The sequence below is a fragment of the Triturus cristatus genome, chromosome 1_1 (genome assembly GCF_964204655.1).
Source record: "Triturus cristatus chromosome 1_1, aTriCri1.1, whole genome shotgun sequence".
NCBI classification, from domain to species: Eukaryota; Metazoa; Chordata; class Amphibia; order Caudata; family Salamandridae; genus Triturus; species Triturus cristatus.
Window position 1 is genome coordinate 712,753,445 of NC_140579.1, and position 12,978 is coordinate 712,766,422.

A 12,978-nucleotide genomic window follows, 5' to 3' on the forward strand; every position below is an offset into this window, starting at 1 on the left:
ATCAGATATCCACAAGCATCGGACATCAGGCATCAGACAGCCACAAGCATCAGACATCAAGCATCAGACATCCACAAGCATCAAACATCAGGCATTAGACATCCACAAGCATCAGACATCAGGAATCAGACATCAGGTATCAGGCATAAGACATCAGGCCTCAGACATCAGACATCCACAAGTATCAGACATCAGACATCAGGCATCAGACATCCACAAACATCAGACATCAAGCATCAGACATCCACAAGCATCAGACATCAGACATCATGCATGAGACATCCACAAGCATCAGACATCAGGCATCAAACATCCACAAGCATCAGACATCAGGCAACACACATCCACAAGCATCAGACATCCACAAGCATCAGACGACATGCATCAGACATCAGGCAACACACATCCACAAGCATCAGGCATCAGACATCAAACATCGGGCATCAGACATCAGGCATCAGACATCCACAAGCATCAGACATCAGGCACCAGACATCAGCCATCAGGCATAAGACATCCACAAGCATCAGGCATCAGACATCCACAAGCAACAGACATCAGACATCGGGCAACATACATCCACAAGCATCAGGCATCAGACTTCAAACATCAGGCATCAGACATACACAAGCATCAGGCATCAGACATCCACAAGCGTCAGGCATCCGACATCAGGCATCCGACATCAGGCATCCGACATCAGGCATCAGACATCAGGCACCAGACATCCACAAGCATCAGACATCCACAAGCATCAGGCATCAGACATCTGGCATCAGACATCCACAGGCATCAGACATCAGGCACCAGACATCCACAAGCATCAGACATCCACAAGCATCAGACATCAGGCATCAGACATCCACAAACATCAGACATCAAGCATCAGACATCCACCAGCATCAGGCATCAGACATCATGCATCAGACATCATGCATGAGACATCCACAAGCATCAGACATCAGGCATCAAACATCCACAAGCATCAGACATCAGGCATCAAACATCCACAAGCATCAGACATCAGGCAATACACATCCACAAGCATCAGGCATCAGACATCAGACATCAGACATTCACAAACATCAGGCATCAGACATCAGGCATCAGACATCCACAAACATCAGGCATCAGGCATCAGACATCCACAAACATCAGGCATCAGACATCCTGCATCAGACATCATGCGTCAGACATCAGGTGTCAGACATCATGCATCAGACATCAGGCAACACACATCCACAAGCATCATACATCGGGCATCAGACATCAGGCATCAGACTTCCACAAGCATCAAGAATCAGACATCAGGCATCAGACATCCACAAGCATCAGACATCAGGTATCAGACATCAGGCAACACACATCCACAAGCATCAGGCATCAGACATCCACAGGCATCAACATCAGGCATCAGACAGCCACAAGCATCAGACATCAGGCATCAGACAGCCACAAGCATCAGACATCCACAAGCATCAGACATCAGGAATCAAACATCCACAAGCATCAGACATCCACAAGCATCAGACATCATGCATCAGACATCAGGCAACACACATCCACAAGCATAAGGCATCAGACATCAAACATCAAACATCGAGCATCAGACATCAGGCATCAGACTTCCACAAGCATCAGGCATCAGACATCAGGTGTCAGACATCATGCATCAGACTTCAGGCAACACACATCCACAAGCATCAGACATCAGACATCCACAAGCATCAGACATCAGGAATCAGACATCAGACATCAGGCACCAAACATCCACAAGCATCAGGCATCAGACATTCACAAGCATCAGACATCAGGCATCAGACATCCACAAGCATCAGACATCCACAAGCATCAGACATCATGCATCAGACATCAGGTGTCAGACATCATGCATCAGACATCCACAAGCATCAGGCATCAGACAGCCACAAGCATCAGACATCAGGCATCAGACATCCACAAGCATCAGACATCAGGCATCAAACATCCACAAGCATCAGACATCATGCATCAGAAATCAGGCAACACACATCCACAAGCATCAGGCATCAGACTTCCACAAGCATCGTACATCAGGCATCAGACATCCACAAGCAAAAGACATCATGCATCAGACATCAGGCAACATACATCCACAAGCATCAGACATCAAACATCAGGCATCAGACATCCACAAGCATCAGGCATCAGACATCCACAAGCATCATGCATCGGACATCAGGCATCCACAAGCATCAGACATCCACAAGCATCAGGCATTCGACATCAGACATCAGGCACCAGACATCAACAAGCATCAGGCATCAGACATCTGGCATCAGACATCCACAGGCATCAGACATCAGGCACCAGACATCCACAAGCATCAGACATCCACAAGCATCAGACATCAAGCATCAGACATCCACAAGCATCATGCATCAGACATCAGGCATCAGACATCATGCATCAGACATCATGCATGAGACATCCACAAGCATCAGACATCAGGCATCAGACATCCACAAGCATCAGACATCCACAAGCATCATGCATGAGGCATCAGACATCCACAAGCATCAGACATCATGCATCAGACATCATGCATCAGACATCATGCATCAGACATCAGGTGTCAGACATCATGCATCAGACATCCACAAGCATCAACATCAGGCATCAGACATCCACAAGCATCAACATCAGGCATCAGACAGCCACAAGCATCAGACATCAGGCATCAGACATCCACAAGCATCAGACATCAGGAATCAGACATCAGGTATCACACATCAGGCCTCAGACATCAGACATCCACAAGTATCAGACATCTACAAGCATCAGACATTAAGACATCAGACATCATGCATCAGACATCAGACATCCACAAACATCAGACATCCACAAGCATCAGACATCATGCATCAGACATCATGCATGAGACATCAGGCATCAAACATCCACAAGCATCAGAGATCATGCATCAGACATCAGACATCAGGTGTCAGACATCCACAAGCATCATATATCAGGCATCAGACAGCCACAAGCATCAGACATCCACAAGCATCAGACATCAGGAATCAAACATCCACAAGCATCAGACATCCACAAGCATCAGACATCATGCATCAGACATCAGGCAACACACATCCACAAGCATAAGGCATCAGACATCAAACATCGGGCTTCAGACATCAGGCATCAGACTTCCACAAGCATCAGGCATCAGACATCCACAAGCATCAGACATCATGCATCAGACATCAGACATCAGGTGTCAGACATCCACAAGCATCATATAGCAGGCATCAGACAGCCACAAGCATCAGACATCCACAAGCATCAGACATCAGGAATCAAACATCCACAAGCATCAGACATCCACAAGCATCAGACATCATGCATCAGACATCAGGCAACACACATCCACAAGCATAAGGCATCAGACATCAAACATCAGGCATCAGACATCAGGCATCAGACTTCCACAAGCATCAGGCATCAGACATCAGGTGTCAGACATCATGCATCAGACATCAGGCAACACACATCCACAAGCATCAGACATCAGACATCCACAAGCATCAGACATCAGGAATCAGACATCAGGCACCAGACATCCACAAGCATCAGGCATCAGACATTCACAAGCATCAGACATCAGGCATCAGACATCCACAAGCATCAGACATCCACAAGCATCAGACATCATGCATCAGACATCATGCATCAGACATCAGGTGTCAGACATCATTTATCAGACATCCACAAGCATCAGACATCAGGCATCAGACAGCCACAAGCATCAGACATCAGGCATCAGACATCCACAAGCATCAAACATCAGGCATTAGACATCCACAAGCATCAGACATCAAACATCAGGCATCAGGTATCAGGCATAAGACATCAGGCCTCAGACATCAGACATCCACAAGTATCAGACATCAGGCATCAGACATCCACAAACATCAGACATCAAGCATCAGACATCCACAAGCATCAGACATCAGACATCATGCATGAGACATCAGACATCAAACATCCACAAGCATCAGACATCATGCCTCAGACATCAGGCAACACACATCCACAAGCATCAGACATCATGCATCAGACATCAGGCAACACACATCCACAAGCATCAGGCATCAGACATCAAACATTGGGCATCAGACATCAGGCATCAGACATCCACAAGCATCGGACATCAGGCATCAGACAGCCACAAGCATCAGACATCAAGCATCAGACATCCACAAGCATCAAACATCAGGCATTAGACATCCACAAGCATCAGACATCAGGAATCAGACATCAGGTATCAGGCATAAGACATCAGGCCTCAGACATCAGACATCCACAAGTATCAGACATCAGACATCAGGCATCAGACATCCACAAACATCAGACATCAAGCATCAGACATCCACAAGCATCAGACATCAGACATCATGCATGAGACATCCACAAGCATCAGACATCAGGCATCAAACATCCACACGCATCAGACATCAGGCAACACACATCCACAAGCATCAGACATCCACAAGCATCAGACATCATGCATCAGACATCAGGCAACACACATCCACAAGCATCAGGCATCAGACATCAAATATCGGGCATCAGACATCAGGCATCAGACATCCACAAGCATCAGACATCAGGCACCAGACATCAGCCATCAGGCATAAGACATCCACAAGCATCAGGCATCAGACATCCACAAGCAACAGACATCAGACATCAGGCAACATACATCCACAAGCATCAGGCATCAGACATCAAACATCAGGCATCAGACATACACAAGCATCAGGCATCAGACATCCACAAGCGTCAGGCATCAGACATCAGGCATCTGACATCAGGCATCCGACATCAGGCATCAGACATCAGGCACCAGACATCCACAAGCATCAGACATCCACAAGCATCAGGCATCAGACATCTGGCATCAGACATCCACAGGCATCAGACATCAGGCACCAGACATCCACAAGCATCAGACATCCACAAGCATCAGACATCAGGCATCAGACATCCACAAACATCAGACATCAAGCATCAGACATCCACCAGCATCAGGCATCAGACATCATGCATCAGACATCATGCATGAGACATCCACAAGCATCAGACATCAGGCATCAAACATCCACAAGCATCAGACATCAGGCAATACACATCCACAAGCATCAGGCATCAGACATCAGACATCAGACATTCACAAACATCAGGCATCAGACATCAGGCATCAGACATCCACAAATATCAGGCATCAGACATCCACAAACATCAGGCATCAGACATCCTGCATCAGACATCATGCGTCAGACATCAGGTGTCAGACATCATGCATCAGACATCAGGAAACACATCCACAAGCATCAGACATCGGGCATCAGACATCAGGCATCAGACTTCCACAAGCATCAGACATCAGGCATCAGACATCCACAAGCATCAGACATCAGGTATCAGACATCAGGCAACACACATCCACAAGCATCAGGCATCAGACATCCACAGGCATCAGACATCAGGAATCAGACATCAGGCATCAGGCATCAGACATTCACAAGCATCAGGCATCAGACATCCACAAGCATCAGACATCATGCATCAGACATCAGGTGTGAGACATCATGCATCAGACATCCACAAGCATCAGACATCAGGCATCAGACAGCCACAAGCATCAGGCATCAGACATCCACAAGCATCAAACATCAGGCATTAGACATCCACAAGCATCAGACATCAGGAATCAGACATCAGGTATCAGACATCAGGCATAAGACATCAGGCCTCTGACATCAGACATCCACAAGTATCAGACATCTACAAGCATCAGACATTAGACATCAGGCATCAGACATCATGCATCAGGCATCAGACTTCAAGCATCAGACATCCACAAGCATCAGACATCAGGCATCAGACATCATGCATCAGACATCATGCATGAGACATCCACAAGCATCAGACATCAGGCATCAAACATCCACAAGCATCAGACATCATGCATCAGACATCAGGCAACACACATCCACAAGCATCAGACATCGGGCATCAGACATCAGGCATCAGACTTCCACAAGCATCAAGCATCAGACATCAGGAATCAGACATCCACAAGCATCAGACATCAGGTATCAGACATCAGGCAACACACATCCACAAGCATCAGGCATCAGACATCCACAGGCATCAGACATCAGGAATCAGACATCAGGCATCAGGCATCAGACATTCACAAGCATCAGGCATCAGACATCCACAAGCATCAGACATCATGCATCAGACATCAGGTGTCACACATCATGCATCAGACATCCACAAGCATCAGACATCAGGCATCAGACAGCCACAAGCATCAGGCATCAGACATCCACAAGCATCAAACATCAGGCATTAGACATCCACAAGCATCAGACATCAGGAATCAGACATCAGGTATCAGACATCAGGCATAAGACATCAGGCCTCTGACATCAGACATCCACAAGTATCAGACATCTACAAGCATCAGACATTAGACATCAGGCATCAGGCATCAGACATCAGGCATCAGACATCCATAAACATCAGACTTCAAGCATCAGACATCCACAAGCATCAGACATCAGGCATCAGACATCATGCATCAGACATCATGCATGAGACATCCACAAGCATCAGACATCAGGCATCAAACATCCACAAGCATCAGGCATCATGCATCAGACATCAGGCAACACACATCCACAAGCATCAGGTATCAGACATCCACAAGCATCAGACATCATGCATCAGACATCAGGCAACACATCCACAAGCATTAGACATCAAACATCGGGCATCAGACATCAGGCATCAGACATCCACAAGCATCGGACATCAGACATCCACAAGCATCAGACATCAGGCACCAGACATCAGCCATCAGGCATAAGACATCCACAAGCATCAGACATCAGGCATCAGACATCCACAAGCAACAGACATCATGCATCAGACATCAGGCAACATACATCCACAAGAATCAGACATCAAACATCAGGCACCAGACATCAGCCATCAGGCATAAGACATCCACAAGCATCAGGCATCAGACATCCACAAGCAACAGACATCAGACATCAGGCATCAGACATCCACAAGCATCAGGCATCAGACATCCACAAGCATCAGACATCAGGCATCAGACATCAGGCACCAGACATCCACAAGCATCAGACATCCGCAAGCATCAGACATCAGGCACCAGACATCCACAAGCATCAGACATCCACAAGCATCAGACATAAGGCATCAGACATCAGAAATCAGACATCAGGCATCAGGCACCAGATATCCACAAGCATTAGACATCAGGCATTAGACATCCGGCACCAGACATGCACAAGCATCAGGCATCAGACATGCACAAGCATCAGACATCATGCATCAGACATCAGGTGTCAGACATGCATCAGACATCCACAAGCATCAGACATCAGGCATCAGACAGCCACAAGCATCAGGCATCAGACATCCACAAGCATCAAACATAAGGCATTAGACATCCACAAGCATCAGACATCAGGAATCAGACATCAGGTATCAGACATCAGGCCTCAGATATCAGACATCCACAAGTATCAGACATCTACAAACATCAGGCATCAGACATCATGCATCAGACATCAGGTATCAGACATCCACAAACATCAGACATCAAGCATCAGACATCCACAAGCATCAGACATCAGGCATCAGACATCCACAAACATCAGACATCAAGCATCCGACATCTACAAGCATCAGACATCCACAAGCATCATGCATGAGGCATCAGACATCCACAAGCATCAGACATCATGCATCAGACATCATGCATCAGACATCAGGTGTCAGACATCATGCGTCAGACATCCACAAGCATCAGACATCAGGCATCAGACAGCCACAAGCATCAGACATCAGGCATCAGACATCCACAAGCATCAGACATCAGGCATCAGACATCCACAAGCATCAGACATCAGGAATCAGACATCAGGTATCACACATCAGACAGGCCTCAGACATCAGACGTCCACAAGTATCAGACATCTACAAGCATCAGACATTAAGACATCAGGCATCAGACATCATGCATCAGACATCAGACATCCACAAACATCAGACATCAAGCATCAGACATCCACAAGCATCAGGCATCAGACATCATGCATCAGACATCATGCATGAGACATCCACAAGCATCAGACATCAGGCATCAAACATCCACAAGCATCAGACATCATGCATCAGACATCAGGCAACACACATCCACAAGCATCAGGCATCAGACATCCACAAGCATCAGGCATCAGACATCCACAAGCATCGGACATCAGGCATCAGACATTCACAAACATCAGGCATCAGACATCAGGCATCAGACATCCACAAACATCATGCGTCAGACATCCACAAGCATCAGACATCCTGCATCAGACATGCATCAGACATCAGGTGTCAGACATCATGCATCAGACATCCACAAGCATCAGACATCAGGCATCAGACAGCCACAAGCATCAGACATCAGGCATCAGACAGCCACAAGCATCAGACATCAGGAATCAAACATCCACAAGCATCAGACATCATGCATCAGACATCAGGCAACACACATCCACAAGCATCAGACATCGGGCATCAGACATCAGGCATCAGACTTCCACAAGCATCAGACTTCCACAAGCATCAGACATCAGGCATCAGACATCCACAAGCATCAGACATCAGGTATCAGACATCAGGCAACACACATCCACAAGCATCAGGCATCAGACATCCACAGGCATCAGACATCAGGAATCAGGCATCAGACATCAGGCACCAGACATCAACAAGCATCAGGCATTAGACATTCACAAGCATCAGGCATCAGACATCCACAAGCATCAGACATCATGCATCAGACATCAGGTGTCAGACATCATTCATCAGACATCCACAAGCATCAGACATCAGGCCCCAGACATCCACAAGCATCAGGACTCAGACATTCACAAGCATCAGACATCAGGCACCAGACATCCACAAGCATCAGACATCCACAAGCATCAGACATCATGCATCAGACATCATGCATCAGACATCAGGTGTCAGACATCATGCATCAGACATCCACAAGCATCAGACATCGGGCATCAGACAGCCACAAGCATCAGGCATCAGACATCCACAAGCATCAGACATCAGGAATCAGACATGCCTGATGCCTGATGTGTGATACCTGATGTCTGATTCCTGATGTCTGATGTTTGTGGATGTCTAATGCCTGATGTTTGATGCTTGTGGATGTCTGATGCCTGATGTCTGATGCTTGTGGCTGTCTGATGCCTGATGTCTGATGTGTGATACCTGATAAGACATCAGGCCTCAGACATCAGACATCCGCAAGTATCAGACATCTACAAGCATCAGACATTAAGACATCAGGCATCAGACATCATGCATCAGACATCAGGCATCAGACATCCACAAGCATCAGGCATCAGACATCCACAAGCGTCAGGCATCAGACATCAGGCATCCACAAGCATGAGACATCCACAAGCATCAGGCATTCGACATCAGACATCAGGCACCAGACATCCACAAGCATCAGGCATCAGACATCTGGCATCAGACATCCACAGGCATCAGACATCAGGCACCAGACATCCACAAGCATCAGACATCCACAAGCATCAGACATCAAGCATCAGACATCCACAAGCATCAGGCATCAGACATCATGCATCAGACATCATGCATCAGACATCATGCATGAGACATCCACAAGCATCAGACATCAGGCATCAGACATCCACAAGCATCAGACATCCACAAGCATCATGCATGAGGCATCAGACATCCACAAGCATCAGACATCATGCATCAGACATCATGCATCAGACATCAGGTGTCAGACATCATGCATCAGACATCCACAAGCATCAACATCAGGCATCAGACAGCCACAAGCATCAGACATCAGGCATCAGACATCCACAAGCATCAGACATCAGGAATCAGACATCAGGTATCACACATCAGACATCAGGCCTCAGACATCAGACATCCACAAGTATCAGACATCTACAAGCATCAGACATTAAGACATCAGACATCATGCATCAGACATCAGACATCCACAAACATCAGACATCAAGCATCAGACATCAAGCATCAGACATCCACAAGCATCAGACATCATGCATCAGACATCATGCATGAGACATCAGGCATCAAACATCCACAAGCATCAGACATCATGCATCAGACATCAGGCAACACACATCCACAAGCATCAGGCATCAGACATCCACAAGCATCATGCATCAGACATCATGCATCTGACATCAGGTGTCAGACATCCACAAGCATCATATATCAGGCATCAGACAGCCACAAGCATCAGACATCCACAAGCATCAGACATCAGGAATCAAACATCCACAAGCATCAGACATCCACAAGCATCAGACATCATGCATCAGACATCAGGCAACACACATCCACAAGCATAAGGCATCAGACATCAAACATCGGGCATCAGGCATCAGACTTCCACAAGCATCAGGCATCAGACATCAGGTGTCAGACATCATGCATCAGACATCAGGCAACACACATCCACAAGCATCAGACATCAGACATCCACAAGCATCAGACATCAAGAATCAGACATCAGGCACCAGACATCCACAAGCATCAGGCATCAGACATTCACAAGCATCAGACATCAGGCATCAGACATCCACAAGCATCAGACATCCACAAGCATCAGACATCATGCATCAGACATCATGCATCAGACATCAGGTGTCAGACATCATTTATCAGACATCCACAAGCATCAGACATCAGGCCTCAGACAGCCACAAGCATCAGACATCAGGCATCAGATATCCACAAGCATCAAACATCAGGCATTAGACATCCACAAGCATCAGACATCAGGAATCAGACATCAGGTATCAGGCATAAGACATCAGGCCTCAGACATCAGACATCCACAAGTATCAGACATCAGGCATCAGACATCCACAAACATCAGACATCAAGCATCAGACATCCACAAGCATCAGACATCAGACATCATGCATGAGACATCAGACATCAAACATCCACAAGCATCAGACATCATGCCTCAGACATCAGGCAACACACATCCACAAGCATCAGACATCCACAAGCATCAGACATCATGCATCAGACATCAGGCAACACACATCCACAAGCATCAGGCATCAGGCATCAGACATCAAACATCGGGCATCAGACATCAGGCATCAGACATCCACAAGCATCGGACATCAGGCATCAGACAGCCACAAGCATCAGACATCAGGCATCAGACATCCACAAGCATCAAACATCAGGCATTAGACATCCACAAGCATCAGACATCAGGAATCAGACATCAGGTATCAGGCATAAGACATCAGGCCTCAGACATCAGACATCCACAAGCATCAGACATCAGGCATCAGACATCCACGAACATCAGACATCAAGCATCAGACATCCACAAGCATCAGACATCATGCATGAGACATCCACAAGCATCAGACATCAGACATCAAACATCCACAAGCATCAGACATCATGCCTCAGACATCAGGCAACACACATCCACAAGCATCAGACATCCACAAGCATCAGACATCATGCATCAGACATCAGGCAACACACATCCACAAGCATCAGGCATCAGACATCAAACATCGGGCATCAGACATCAGGCATCAGACATCCACAAGCATCAGACATCAGGCACCAGACATCAGCCATCAGGCATAAGACATCCACAAGCATCAGGCATCAGACATCCACAAGCAACAGACATCAGACATCAGGCAACATACATCCACAATAATCAGGCATCAGACATCAAACATCAGGCATCAGACATACACAAGCGTCAGGCATCAGGCATCCGACATCAGGCATCCGACATCAGGCATCAGACATCAGGCACCAGACATCCACAAGCATCAGACATCCACAAGCATCAGGCATCAGACATCTGGCATCAGACATCCACAGGCATCAGACATCAGGCACCAGACATCCACAAGCATCAGACATCCACAAGCATCAGACATCAGGCATCAGACATCCACAAACATCAGACATCAAGCATCAGACATCCACAAGCATCAGGCATCAGACATCATGCATCAGACATCATGCATGAGACATCCACAAGCATCAGACATCAGGCATCAAACATCCACAAGCATCAGACATCAGGCATCAAACATCCACAAGCATCAGACATCAGGCAACACACATCCACAAGCATCAGACATCAGACATCAGACATTCACAAACATCAGGCATCAGACATCAGGCATCAGACATCCACAAACATCAGGCATCAGACATCCACAAACATCAAGCATCAGACATCCTGCATCAGACATCATGCGTCAGACATCAGGTGTCAGACATCATGCATCAGACATCCACAAGCATCAGGCATCAGACATCATGCATCAAACATCATGCATGAGACATCCACAAGCATCAGACATCAGGCATCAAACATCCACAAGCATCAGACATCATGCATCAGACATCAGGCAACACACATCCACAAGCATCAGGCATCAGACATCCACAAGCATCAGGCATCAGACATCCACAAGCATCGGACATCAGGCATCAGACATTCACAAACATCAGGCATCAGACATCAGGCATCAGACATCCACAAACATCATGCGTCAGACATCCACAAGCATCAGACATCCTGCATCAGACATGCATCAGACATCAGGTGTCAGACATCATGCATCAGACATCCACAAGCATCAGACATCAGGCATCAGACAGCCACAAGCATCAGACATCAGGAATCAAACATCCACAAGCATCAGACATCATGCATCAGACATCAGGCAACACACATCCACAAGCATCAGACATCGGGCATCAGACATCAGGCATCAGACTTCCACAAGCATCAGACTTCCACAAGCA